This window comes from Anolis carolinensis, chromosome 1 (assembly GCF_035594765.1).
Source record: "Anolis carolinensis isolate JA03-04 chromosome 1, rAnoCar3.1.pri, whole genome shotgun sequence".
Classification (NCBI taxonomy): Eukaryota; Metazoa; Chordata; class Lepidosauria; order Squamata; family Dactyloidae; genus Anolis; species Anolis carolinensis.
Window position 1 is genome coordinate 326,165,010 of NC_085841.1, and position 13,271 is coordinate 326,178,280.

Sequence of the window (13,271 nt, forward strand, 5' to 3'; positions counted from 1 at the left end):
TGAAAAGGACAACAAGTTAAACATGAGCCAACAATATGATCTGGCAGCTTAAACCATCAATGGGATTTTGGCTTCAGTTTATAAATAGGAGTATAGTGTCTAAATCCAGGGAAGTCATGCTAACCCTCTATTCTGCTTTGGTTAGATCACACCCGGAATCACACTGTGTCCAATTCTGGCTACCACAATTAAGGGAGATGCTGACAGGCTGGATGTGTCCAGAGGAAGGCGGCTGAAATGATCAGGGGTCTGGAGAACAAGCCCTATGAGGAGGGGCTTAAAGAGCTGGGCATCTTTAACCTGCTGAAGAGAAGGCTGAGAGAAGTCATGATGAGGACCACGTATAAATATGTGAGGGGAAGTCATAGGGAGGTGGGAGCAAGCTTGTTTTTTGCTGCCTTGGACACTAGGACGCAGAACAATGGCATCAAGTTATAGGAAAGGAGATTCCACCTGAAATTAGGAAGAACTTCCTAACTGTGAGAGCTGTTTGGCAGTGGAACTCTCTGCCCTGGAGTGTGGTGGGGGCTCCACCTTTGGAGGCTTTAGAGCAGAGGCTGGATGGTCATCTGTCAGGGGTGCTTTGAATGCAATTTTATTTATTTATTTATTTACAGCATTTATATTCCGCCCTTCTCACCCCGAAGGGGACTCAGGGCGGATCACATTACACATATAGGCAAACATTCAATGCCTTTTAAACATAGAACAAAGACAAGACAAACATAGGCTCCGAGCGGGCCTCGAACTCATGACCTCCTGGTCAGAGTGATTCATTGCAGCTGGTTACAGCTGGCTTGCTCTCCAGCCTGTACCACAGCCCGAGCCTGCTTCTTGGCAGGGGGTTGGACTGGATGGCCCACGAGGTGTCTTCCAACTCTAGGATTCTGTGATTCTATGATTCTATGTGACAGAGTCTGAAAAGACTTGAAGGCACACAACAATGATCCTAATTAACTTGACTATTTCATCAGCCAAAAACAGGACCACACTTCCCATTGAAATACTGGTACGTTTATGCTGGTTAAAAGTGTTCTTCATTTTAAATATTGCATTATTTCATGCGCGGGATTTTTGCACTACAAATAAGATATGTGCAGTGTGCATAGGAATCCGTTCATGTCTTTTTTTCTTCAAACTATAATCCACCAATCCACCCACAACAGTCTGAGGGACTATGAACCAACCCTCTGCTTAAAACGTTTAAGGACCCCTGCTTTAGATGAACCTATAACTGTTCAATTGTGCTGTATAAAGGTTATAACATTATAGCTGATGAGTATTAGAGTAGACAGCTGCATATTATAGTTAGTGAGATACTGGCACTGGTTATCACCATTGCTAGACATCTGGAGGAAAAGGGAGTTGGGCCTGGGAGTCTGAACATGCTGGGATCCAAGGTCGTTCTCATGGCATTAGGATAGATGATGTAATGCTTAGATTAATTGGCCAATTATAAAAAGACAGAGAAAGGAATAATGGGGTGGGTTCTGTGGGACAATGAAATTGTAAAGCATGAAATGTTTGAATGCTAAACCTATAGAGAGTGAATGCTCCTAGCAATCCTTAGTTCTGACAACAATAGCATGTAGGACCTTTACTCTATTTTTCAATAAAGTTCTTCACATTATAACTTGGATTTATTCTGCAAGACAGGTTAAGGACGCTATTCCACGGTGTGTGGGTGTAAGTGTCATAATACCATGGCATTTTGTCACAAAAGACATCCTTCTGTTTCTCCTTCCTCTTCACACTTTGACTTGTCTTGCCAGTTTTACCAAAATTATCCGTTTTCAGATTTATCCCACAAGCCAGTAGGAAAAAAGCTTATAGGATACTTGTCTTTCCCCTCCAATCCTGCTACTCTAGAGTAGACCAAAGCAGTTAATCTTACTCCAGGCACCACTTGGGGGAAACCTAACTTAAAAAAATTATCGTATCAGGCTCATGAAGCATGATTTTGGGAGAGAAATGTCAATGCTTGGTAGCAGACTGCCCATAGGAATGCCCCTTATTTAACTTTGGTTTAAATAATAATTTATTTAGTTTTTGCTCACTCAGCAGATGGCAAGGTATTTGGACAGTTTCGGCTGAGAAGTTTCCCCAAGCTTTCAATAGAGATCAGAACACGCCCAAGATAAAATTGTTTAGCTATCATCCTGATGCCATTGTGGATATGCAGATGGTGGCCTTGGGAAAGAAATCTGACCTCATGGCTCCCAATTTCTCTTACATAATGATAATGCTATTCACAGCAATGCGATCTATTGTGCGTGTGGTTACGAATGATAAAGCATTCTGAAGATTCTCTCTAGTTTTGAGGAAGTGTAATGGCCTTATTCCAATATCTTCGTGACTAAAATAAATTCATCTTGAAAAACAGGAAATCTAGTACAGGTTTAGTATCCCTTACTGGAATTCCAAAATCCAAAATTCTTCAAAATTATCCACATGGGGGGTTGAGATACTGATATGTTTGCTTTCTAATCATTCAGTGCATAAAATTATTAAATATATTGCATAAACTTATCTTCAAACTATGTGTATATGAAACATAAACAAATTTCTTGTTTAGATTTGGGTCCCAACTACAAGATATCACATCGTGTATACAGTATATATGGAAATATATATGTTTCTAAATACAAAATCTGAAATCTAAAACACATTTTGAATAAGGGATATTCAACCTATGTCTTTCTAAATGCAGAATATTCAGTATCTGATTTAAACACTAGCGTCAAACAAAAACAGTGTTTTCCTAGCGCAGTAATGCGATACAATCTGAAAATCTTTTGTCAGAGCATTTAATTAAAGAATTCTACATTTCCGCCTTTAATCCATCCATCAACTCTTCTTTTGAGTCTCTTGACTGATTTATTGTTTAGTTTTTATTATAACTTGCTTTTAGATTTAATTTTAGTGATAAAGAAAAGGAGGCAAACTTCCTTCCTCTAGTAGTCAAGGATGCCCCTTCCACACTGCCCTATATCCAGGATCTGATCCCAGATTATCTGATTTAGACTGGATTATATGAGTCGCCACTGCCAGATAATCTGGGATCAGATCCTGGGCTATAGGGGCAGTGTGGAAGGGGCCAGAGTCCCTCCCAACTCAGACCATTATAGAGACACACATCTATACATAGATATCCTCTATACTGAGGAAGGCCCGTTTCAAATGCTCTTTCATATCAAAGGCATAAATGGGCTATTCTATAATCGAATCACGGAGTTGGAAGAGACTACATGGGCCATCTGATCCAATTCCTTGCCATGCAGGAAAAGCACAATCAAAGTACCCCCGAGAGATAGCCACCCAGCCTCTGTTTAAAAGTTTCCAAGGAAGGAGCTTCCACCACACATTCTCTCTCATTTCCAGTGTTTGGGACCTAGAAGCCCCAAGTCAACTACTTCAGTGCTAACATTAACTGTGCCCTCTAAACCACATGTGTCACATTCAAGACCTGAGGGCCAAATCCGCCTCACCATGTAATTTCATGTGGCCCTCCGGATGCTGGACTACAACTCCTGTATTCCTCATCATTAGACATCATGACTAAAGCTGATGGGAGTTGTGATACAGAACATCTGGAAGGCTGCAGTTTGTTCTGTTTAGACAGGATATAGGGACTGAATTTAGATACAAGGCATTTGGATATGGTGTCTGGCTTTAAAATGTCCTTTAACCTGTCCCCAGCTTCAGAGATACAAGTGCTGTTGGTTGTAATTCCCATTGTCCCCAGTCCGCATAATCAAAAGTGATGTGAGTTGGGTAAAAACTAAAGAGCACCAGCCACTATATGAAAAAATTATAGTTGCCCCCCTGTATACACAGATTCTCCATCCATGGATTCAATAGCTCTTCGAAGGCAACCATAAGGTTGATGCTGTCCTCAGTTGAAATGAATTTGATATCCTTACTCTAAACTATAATTTCCTAATGTATGAGAGAAGGAGCTAATGCCTCTTCTTTATGTCATGAGGCAGCAAGTTATTAACAGACAATAACATTGGTTCTGCAGGTGATATTTTTCTCACTTACAAGTGCCGAAGGCTCATTCCTTTCTAATGGAGCATGTGAATGTTTCTTCACTCCTTCCCACTTCCTAATTCTTCTCTTCTCTTGTTTGGCTTTTTGCACATGGCAAACATCCTGTGCCTTAGGCAAGACTCGGATGCCATCCTAATTGCGGTTTTAACCTCCAAAAGTGAGGCTGAAAACAGAGACAGGTTTTGTCTTTGTCTTTGTATCATTGAAGACTGTGTTCTATTTGGCCAATAATTGGACTGGCACAGTTAAGATTCACAAACATTTTTGAACCATGGTGGGTGCTCTAATGGACATGTGGTGGGCTTCCAAATTCTTTCCCTCTTTGTGTGAAAAATGGCATGATGCTGGATTAAGTCTGAAGTCACCAGGACACATGCAACAGACAATATTAGAGTGTGGTCGAAATGGCAGAAGGTATTAGTGAGGAATCATGATAAGCTAGGAGACACTACAGAGAATTGGCTTTTGCCCAAGTCTACTGGGAAAGGAAAGATACCATCCCTTCCTCGCCTTTCCTTGTCTCTTCTCCTACTGAGTTTTTGTGTGTGTGTGTGTATGTCAGGAGCAACTTGAGAAACTGCAAATCGCTTCTGGTTTTGAGAGAATTGGCCGTCTGCAAGGACGTTGCCCAGGGGATGCCCGGATGTTTGGTGTTTTACCATCCTGTGGGAGGCTTCTCTCATATCCCCTCATGGGCAGCTACAGCTGACAGACAGAAGCTCACCCCGCTCCCCAGATTTTAATCACTGACATTTTGGTTCATCCAGCACAACTGGGGCTCCTCCTACTGAGTTAACTGAATGCAATCTACTTTTGTAGTTTGAACTCAGTTTACAAGAACTGAAGTAAGCTAAGAATGAAGTAGGAAAGTGGGAAAAAGAGAAAGACAAACTGGGACATTTTAAAAGCATCTGAAAACATAGATGAAAGAGAATGTATTGATACCAGATTGCCCATTTCATCACATGCATTCAATTCTGCTGAGCTACCCACTTAAGAAACAGCAACCTACTGTGTTCCTTATACGACGTAGGCTTCAAATGTAGGGTAGAGATATCTTGGCATTTTTAAAGTGTTTTCAGGGGTTATCTTTTCAGATAACCCTTGAAAAGAGAAGCCTCCCACAAGGACAGTAAAAACATCAAACATCTGGGCTTCCCTTGGGCAATGTTCTTGCAGATGGCCAATTCTCTCATACCAGAAGCGAATTGCAATTTCTCAAGTTGCCCCTGACACGAAAAAAAATCCACTTTAACTACCAGGAGCTCTACTACATGAAAGAGATCTGTTCTGCTGGTCATTCTGGTTCTAATATATATGGGTTCTAGTCCTTTCTTACAAATGATTGTCTGACTGACAAACAGGATCACTAATACAACCGATTTCTGCTGCTAGGCATAGCTCTTGGTTGTTAATTTAGTTTGGGGAACCAGGGCAGGTAAGCATATGTGTGCATCTACACCAGGGGTCCCCAAACTAAGGCCCGGGGGCCGGATACGGCCCTCCGAGGTCATTTACCTGGCCCCCGCCCTCAGTTTTATAATATAATATATTGTATATACATATAATATTAATAATAATATTATAATGTAATACAATATAACACTAATAATAATACCATATAATAATATTGATTATATATTCTATATTACATATAATATTACAAATAATATTACAGTATAGTGGTATAGTTCAATATAGTAATATATAATGCTAATATTGTGCTATGCTAATAATATAATATATTGTATGTACATATAATTTGTAAGCCACTCTGAGTCCCCTTTGGGGTGAGAAGGGTGTGATACAAATGTAGTAAATAAATGCAGTAAATAAATAATAAATAAATTTTAGACTTAGGTTCACCCAAAGTCTGAAATGACTTGAAGGCACACAACAACAACAACAACAACAACAACAACAACAACCCTAATTAACTTGACTATCTCATTGGCCAGAAGCAGGACCACACTTCCCATTGAAATCCTGCTAAATGTATGTTGGTTAAAATTGTTTTTATTTTTAAATATTGTATTGTTCTTTCATTGTTCTTGTTCTTGTTGTTGGTGTTGTTTTTGCACTACAAATAAGACATATGCAGTGTGCATCGGAATTTGTTTGTATTTTTTTTCAAATGATAATCCGGCCCCTCAACAGTCAGAAGGATTGTGGACCGGCCCTCGGCTTAAAAAGTTTGAGGACCCCTGATCTACACTATCGAATTACAGCAGTTTGACACCACTTCAACTGCCATGGATCAATGCTGTGGACTGAAGGATTTTAAATATCTGTAATGGTACCCTGTTTCCCCGAAAATAAGACACTGTCATATAAATATTTTTCCTCAAGAAGACACACTATGGCTTATTTTCAGGGGATGTCTTACTTTTTATTAAGTATGGTAAAACATTCTGCATTTATGGGATGATCTCTCTGGGGTCAGTAGCAGACTGCTTGCTGAAGCTTTTCCCATATCCCCTGGTGTTTATGTGGGGTGAGAGAGACCCATAGACTGGGTTGTTGTATGTTTTCCGGGCTGTATGGCCATGTTCTAGAAGTATTCTCTCCTGACGTTTCGCCCACATCTATGGCAGGCATCCTCAGATGTTGTGAGGTATAGAGAAACTAAGCAAGGAAAGTTTATATATATCTGTGGAAAGTCCAGGGTGAGAGAAGAACTCTTTGTCAGTTGGAGGCCAGTGTGAATGTTGTAGTTAATCACCCATAGACCCATAGACTGTTGCTCGTTGGTGCTAGGGGAGAGAGACCCACAGTGCTGAGTAAAGTGGCAGCCACAGCTTTACTTCTTTCCCCTGAGGACACACGGTACCTAAAGCAGAGGAGACTTTTACTTTCATTTTCTATGTCTCGCTCTATGCCTCAGCTTGCAGCATGCACAGAACGACCGGGACCTGACAGGGAGAGCCAACCTTGTATGCTGCATAGCCATGCCTATCACTATGTCTTATTTTTTGGTATTATTTTACACAAATGCTTAGAAATCCTGCTATGGCTTATTTTATGTGTATGTCTTTTTTCGGGGAAACAGGATACATAACTTTCCATAATAGCAGCTATCTTTTACTGTCAGCAATTTTCTTCATGTTTTTTTTCCACAAATAAAATGGGGGAAATATAGTGGGTGGGGACACATCTCAACTGAGTAAAACGGATAGATTGAAAATGTGTGATGAAGGTAGGAAAATCATCCATTTAATTTCAAAGCAGAATATGCCTAAGATGAATGGTAAATCTACTCTCCCAAACACTTGACCTGTTCAGTGGGATGAAGTCTTGAGTGTAATTTCAAATTTCAAATTCTCAGCCTAACCAGGTGTCATATTTACAACTCCCTCTACAAAAAAGTCCTGTAATGAAAATATAAATAAATGGAATGCATATAGAGGAATACACAATAATGTAAGGCCTTACCAGTGATATGAAGGGAGGAATACATCGCCTTGTCTGCTTTCAGGTGAGCTTGAAGTTAATGAATGCTAGTTTTCAGTTAAATGGTAAATCATTAATTATACTTTTAAACCATGTGAAATATTCTAATGTAATAAGCTTGTTTGAGAGAGACCATGTATCTTCTGTGGAAATATGTTCTTTCTTTGCATGTCTTTCTAATTGGACGTCAGAAATTCTCCACAAGGGTTTTAGTCGTAATTTCAGAAAGTTGTATCTGTATCTCTGCTCTATCATGTAAACTGTGTTCTTGCTGTTGTTTGCCTTCAGGTCATTTTAGTGTCTGTGTGTTTCACTGTGTGTAATAACTGAGGAAACAGGCGGAGAAAACAGGGTCATGTGTCCTTCAACAACACGACCTTTGTTCCATGTCCTCTCTCCTCCCACTGCTTTTTCCAAAAACAAAGATGTTTGGAAAGCAAAGTGACATAGGATGTGATCATACCAGCTTGTTGTCTTGCAGCAAAACATGTTGTTGAGGCAAATGGAAACATACTGGTATTGAAACCATCATTACCAAACTTCTCAGCAATCATGTCCATGTATAGCCTACGTAATGTATGCATGTCTTTCAGTTTTAAAATTTTGTTCTTTTTCTGTGATTGTACAGTTACAGCAAGACAATTTTTTAAAAATAGAAATGAAATAGAATACAAAAGAAAGATTAAGTAAAAGCAACTTTTGCACAGAAGAGAAGGCTTGAAGTTAGCCCTTTAAATTTGTGGAGTTCACTTCTGCAGATTTGACTATTCATGGATTTAATGAATATGTTCTCTCTTGGAAAATCTCGATCCCCCAGATAAACACTTATCTAATACTACTACTACTACTAGTAATAGTAATACTTTCTTATGTGTTGTCAAAGGCTTTCATAGCCGGAATCACAGGGTTGCTGTGAGTTTTCCAGGTTGTATTCCAGAAGCATTTTCTCCTGATGTTTCGCCTGTATCTATGGCAGACATTCTCAGAGGTTGTGAGGCATATATCTCACAACCTCTGTGAATGCCTGCCAGAGATGCAGGCGAAACGTCAGGAGAAAATGCTCTAGAACATGGCATGGTCAACTTCTACTGGAGGTTCACCACAGTATCACATTGGAAGACATAGAGACATCTGGAGAGATAGTCTCTCAGGTTAAAAATGATTTTTTATTTGTGGTTTTCCCACATTCACAGGGATCCTTTGGAAGGCTGACTGTACTTGATTACTCTAGTTTGCTGAATCTGGGAGTTGATTGTTACTGTGTTTATTTGTCTGCCATAATAATAGTAAACAATAATAATAATAATAATAATAATAATAATAATAATAAACAATTTTATTTATATTCCTCCCTATCTCCCCGGAGGGGCTCAGGGCGGATTCCAAACATAAAAGGCAAACATTCAATGCCCCAAAACAACAACAATACACCCATAATAACTACATTTGACAACCCAACATATAAAAACAAATTATGATTTAATAACTAAAATTAAATTACAAATGCAACCTGTTATATTGGACAAAAAGCAAAATATCAAAACATCTAACCAAAGCCTCCCCAATTCCAATTCCTTGGGGGCAATTGCTCAAGATGGGGAGTCATTGCTCAAGATGTCTATTGAACTGTTGGGATGAACAGGGCACGAATACGGATTGTAGCTATTAATCCGAGGAATAATTGTAGTATTATCATCTATTCTTCCTCCTCCTCCTCGTAAGCCAGTGAGCAAAGGTATGTCTTCAGCTGTTTCTTGAAGGCGGGGAGGGAGGGAGCCATCTTTAATTCCTTAGGAAGGGAGTTCCAGAGGTGGAGGCGACCATGGAGAAGGCCCTTTCCCTCGTTCCCACCAGCCGTGCTTGGGACGGGGGTGGGATCGAGAGCAGGGCCTCCTCCGATGACCACAGTGTCCAAGTTGGTTTATAGTGGGAGATGCGGTTCGTCAAATAGTCTGGACTCGAGCTGTTAGGGTGGCTATAGGATTGGTGGCTTTACCTGAATTCAGCTCTGTATCTGCTCATGATGATGGGTCTGTGGGGAAAGGCCATCAAGGTCCCAGGAAATAGAAGCCCATGCTGATGATGTTTCTGCTGGAGTATCAGGACATTGAAATGTGGAGATGGAGCCTGCTTTGCCTCCACTTGATCCTATTTTGGGCCACCCACTCCCTGGGTCAGTGGGGCTTATAGTGGTTGCCTGAAAATTTTGGTGCCTTTAACCCTTACACCAGATTTATTGCCTACATACCCCTGACAACACTAGCTCCCATCAGAAATATGTTCAGACTCACTTAGTACTTAGATGGGAGACTACCAAAGAATACCAACTGCTGCAGGCTTTATTTCAGAGGAAGGCAATGGTAGCCACTTCTGAATATTCTTTCTCTGGGAGTAATTAGAGGTGATTTGCCCTATGAAATTTATAGGGTGTCCCCATAAGTCGACAAACCACTCGGAGGCAGTAATGCAGCCTTGAGAAAAGAATGTGTGGAAGTATTTCACTGTGCCGTCTTCTATGTAGTTATGTGCAAGTGCCTAACAGGTCATTTTACACACCTAATGGGATATGATCAGCTTGTTAGGAGCCCCCAGATGGCATAGTGAACTAAGTGACTTGAAGGTTGGGTTGCTGACCTGAAAGCTGCCAGGTTCGAATCCCACCTGGGGAGAGTGTGGTTGAGCTCCCTCTATCAGCTCCAGCTCCATGCGGGGACATGAGAGAAGCCTCCCACAAGGATGGTAAAAACATCAAAAACATCCGGGCGTCCCCTGGGCAACGTCCTTGCAGACGGCCAATTCTCTCACTCCAGAAGCGACTCAAGTTGCTCCTGACACGAAAAAAAAAAATCAGCTTGTTAATTCACAATTAGAGCAGGGTCTTCTTAATATATAGATGACAAACTCATTTTCCAAGCATTAATTCTTATGTAACAAAACTAGCAGTGCAGGGAGAGAGAGATTAAAGAAAAATAATGTTAAGGGAAAATCCCAAATGGGAACGGAAGGGAAAAAAGGGAAAGCCCCAAAACCTTCAATGACAGCTAAGCATGTCCAGCTGGCACAGATTTTCAAATTACGGGGGAGGAGAAATGAAATGGAATATTCCTGAAAGGGTACCGCTGGCTGCCTAGAAGCCTGAGTACTACAGTACACTTTGTTGGTGGGCCCCTGTATTTAACATTAAAAAAAATCATTTGCCCTTTGTTGAATAAGAAGGAAACCAACAGCAACTATTAATTTCTATGTCAGTAGTGTCATAAATCTGTTCTTGACTTTAGTCTGAACTATAAATAAGATATCCAAGATGCTGAATACTGTCCCAAAAATCTGTCTGCCCTTTGGATAGCTACAACTATAACCCAGAAAAGATTCACCATCTTCCACTGTCATGAAAGTCATGAACTACCTACAGAGGAAATGAATCCAAGGTCTTATACGTGATTTTAGTTATATAATTATGTAGCTTAGTAGCATCTCCTGGGTTGATTTGACTCAAATGTACTCAGCAGCAGCTACTGCAAATAGCAGGGCTCTGTTTTACTGTCAATCAGGATGCAGCAAACTGACATTTCTGCCCCCCCCCCATGAGTGATCTCAGGTTGCAAATCTTTCTCACTCTAGTGTCACAATCAACAGCAAATTAGACTACTGCCAACAGTAAGTCAGGATCGGAGATGTTTATGATGCCTACTTATGCCCTACTCTATTGAATATGTAAGGCTTATGATTATGAATCAGTTATTTGTACCTTTAGGTTGTGCATTCATAACTGTAGTCATGAACACCAGGAAGAATTTACTCATTCTTCAATTCTATCTCATTTGGGGACTGCATGGAAGCACTATTTCCTAGACAGCCCCTTCTAAGGAAAGCTCCTGGTACACATGCTTTTTGCAAGCGCACTTGGTTGCAGAACAGTTAAGAGGACTTCCCTTTCCCACCCTGTCAAAAGGAAACCAAACATTGTCATTTCCTCTTTGTGGCACTTAGCTATTTACCCACAAAAAGATACTATAAAAGTAAAACTAAAAAAGGCTGTGTAATTTCTAATCACTTAACCTTTAGCAAAGGTTTTTGCTTCCCTACAAGCCTGACACAGAAAGGAAAACTACTAAGATGTGAAGGAGATATATGATGATGGGCTCCTTTCTGACTGAGCAGTTGTGCAAAACCTTTAATCATAACGGAGTCTGATGAGGCTAAATCCACATGATGGAACAAAACTTCAGTGTAACGTGAAAGCTCACATGATAGCCCCTGCCAGTTAAAATTCTTTCAGTAGAAGATGCAAATATGACTTCAACAGACTTCTGAGAATTACTTGCAATGTCTCCTGGTTTTTCCTGGAAGTCATGAAGAGTCGGAAGCGACTGAACGAATAAACAACAACAATGCCCCTGATACAGTTAATCAAGTTTTGAATTTGTTCCTTTCTTTGCTTGACAAAATGTATTTTTTCTTTTTAAGAAATTGAGATCGTTGTTGTGTGTTTTCTGGGCGGTATGGTCATGTTCCAGTAGCATTCTCTCCTGATGTTTCGCCCACATCTATGGCAGGCATCCTCAGAGGTTGTGAGGTCTGTTGGAAACTAGACAAGTGGGGTGTAAATATCTGTGGAAAGTCCAGGGTGCGGGAAAGACCTCTTGTCTGTTTGAGGCCATTGTGAATGTTGCAATTGGCCACTTTGATTAGCATTAGGTATATGGTAGACTCCTGCAGAGGTGAGAGGATCCCTCTTGTCCTTCACTGAACGTAGCGTTTGTTGGATTTTTTTTGGTGGGCCTGTAGATAGTTTGTAGGTTGTGTTCCTTCATCAACTTCCCTATGCGGTCAGTGGTTCCCTTGATGTATGGTATGAACACTTTTCCTTTGCTTGGATCTTTGTCTTTACTCTCATGGTTTGTTCTTGGCCTTGCAGCTCTTCTGATGTCCATGGTGTAGAGCACAGTTTGGCCTGTAGAGCACAGTTTCCATTGGCCTGTAGAGCACAGTTTAGGTGGTTTAGTTCACCTTGGTGAGGTTCGCAAATTTTTGTGCACAGTCTGCCAGGGCTTTGATTGCGCTTCTTTTTTGACTTGGGTGATGGTTAGAGTTTTTATGAAGTTATCTATCTGTGTGTATAGGTTTTCTGTAAACTGTGTGGCCAAATTGTTGATTGGGTTTGCGGATGACCAGAACATATAGAAATGGCAGTTTTCCTTTCTTTTCTTTTTCCATGGTGAATTGGATGTTTGGATGGATGCTGTTGAGGTGGTCCAGGAACTTCTTGAGTTCTTCTTCTCCATGATTCCAAATGGTAAAGGTGTCATCCACATATCTGAACCATATAGTAGGCTTTTTGGTGCTGTTTGTAGGGCTTGTTTTTTAAAGTGGTCCATGCAGAAATTTGCATGGACCGAGCTGAGAGGGCTCCCTATGGCTACACCATCTTTGTGTTCATAGAATTCATTGTCCCACTGAAAATAGCTTGTGATGAGGCAATGGTGAAACAGTGAGTCTGCCTGAACTTTTGCATGACACCTTCCAGTTCTTTGAAGATACCTATTCCATCTCTCTCCTAAGTGGTCTTTTATTCAGGCTAAATATGATCAGCTCTTTCAGCTGTATGATCATTGGATCCTCTTGAGCATCCGTGGTGGCGTAATGGGTTAAACCCTTGTGCCGGCTGAACTGCTGACCTGAAGGCCGGGTTGCTGATATGAAGGTTGCCAGTTCGAATTCGCGAGACATGGTGAGCTCCTGTCTGTCAGCTCTAGCTTGCGGGGACA

At 40.8% G+C, this 13,271-nt stretch overlaps 1 long non-coding RNA gene across 1 annotated transcript in view; it reads right to left on the bottom strand.

Annotated features, from left to right (window-relative positions):
* The window catches only part of LOC134295503 (uncharacterized), a 31,278-nt gene extending 23,478 nt beyond the window's left edge, over positions 1-7,800 (bottom strand). The window contains exon 1 of the long non-coding RNA XR_010002098.1: positions 7,486-7,800. This is a non-coding gene — a long non-coding RNA (uncharacterized LOC134295503). The remainder of the gene's footprint in view (positions 1-7,485) is intronic.
* Between the last annotated feature and the right edge of the window lie 5,471 nt (positions 7,801-13,271).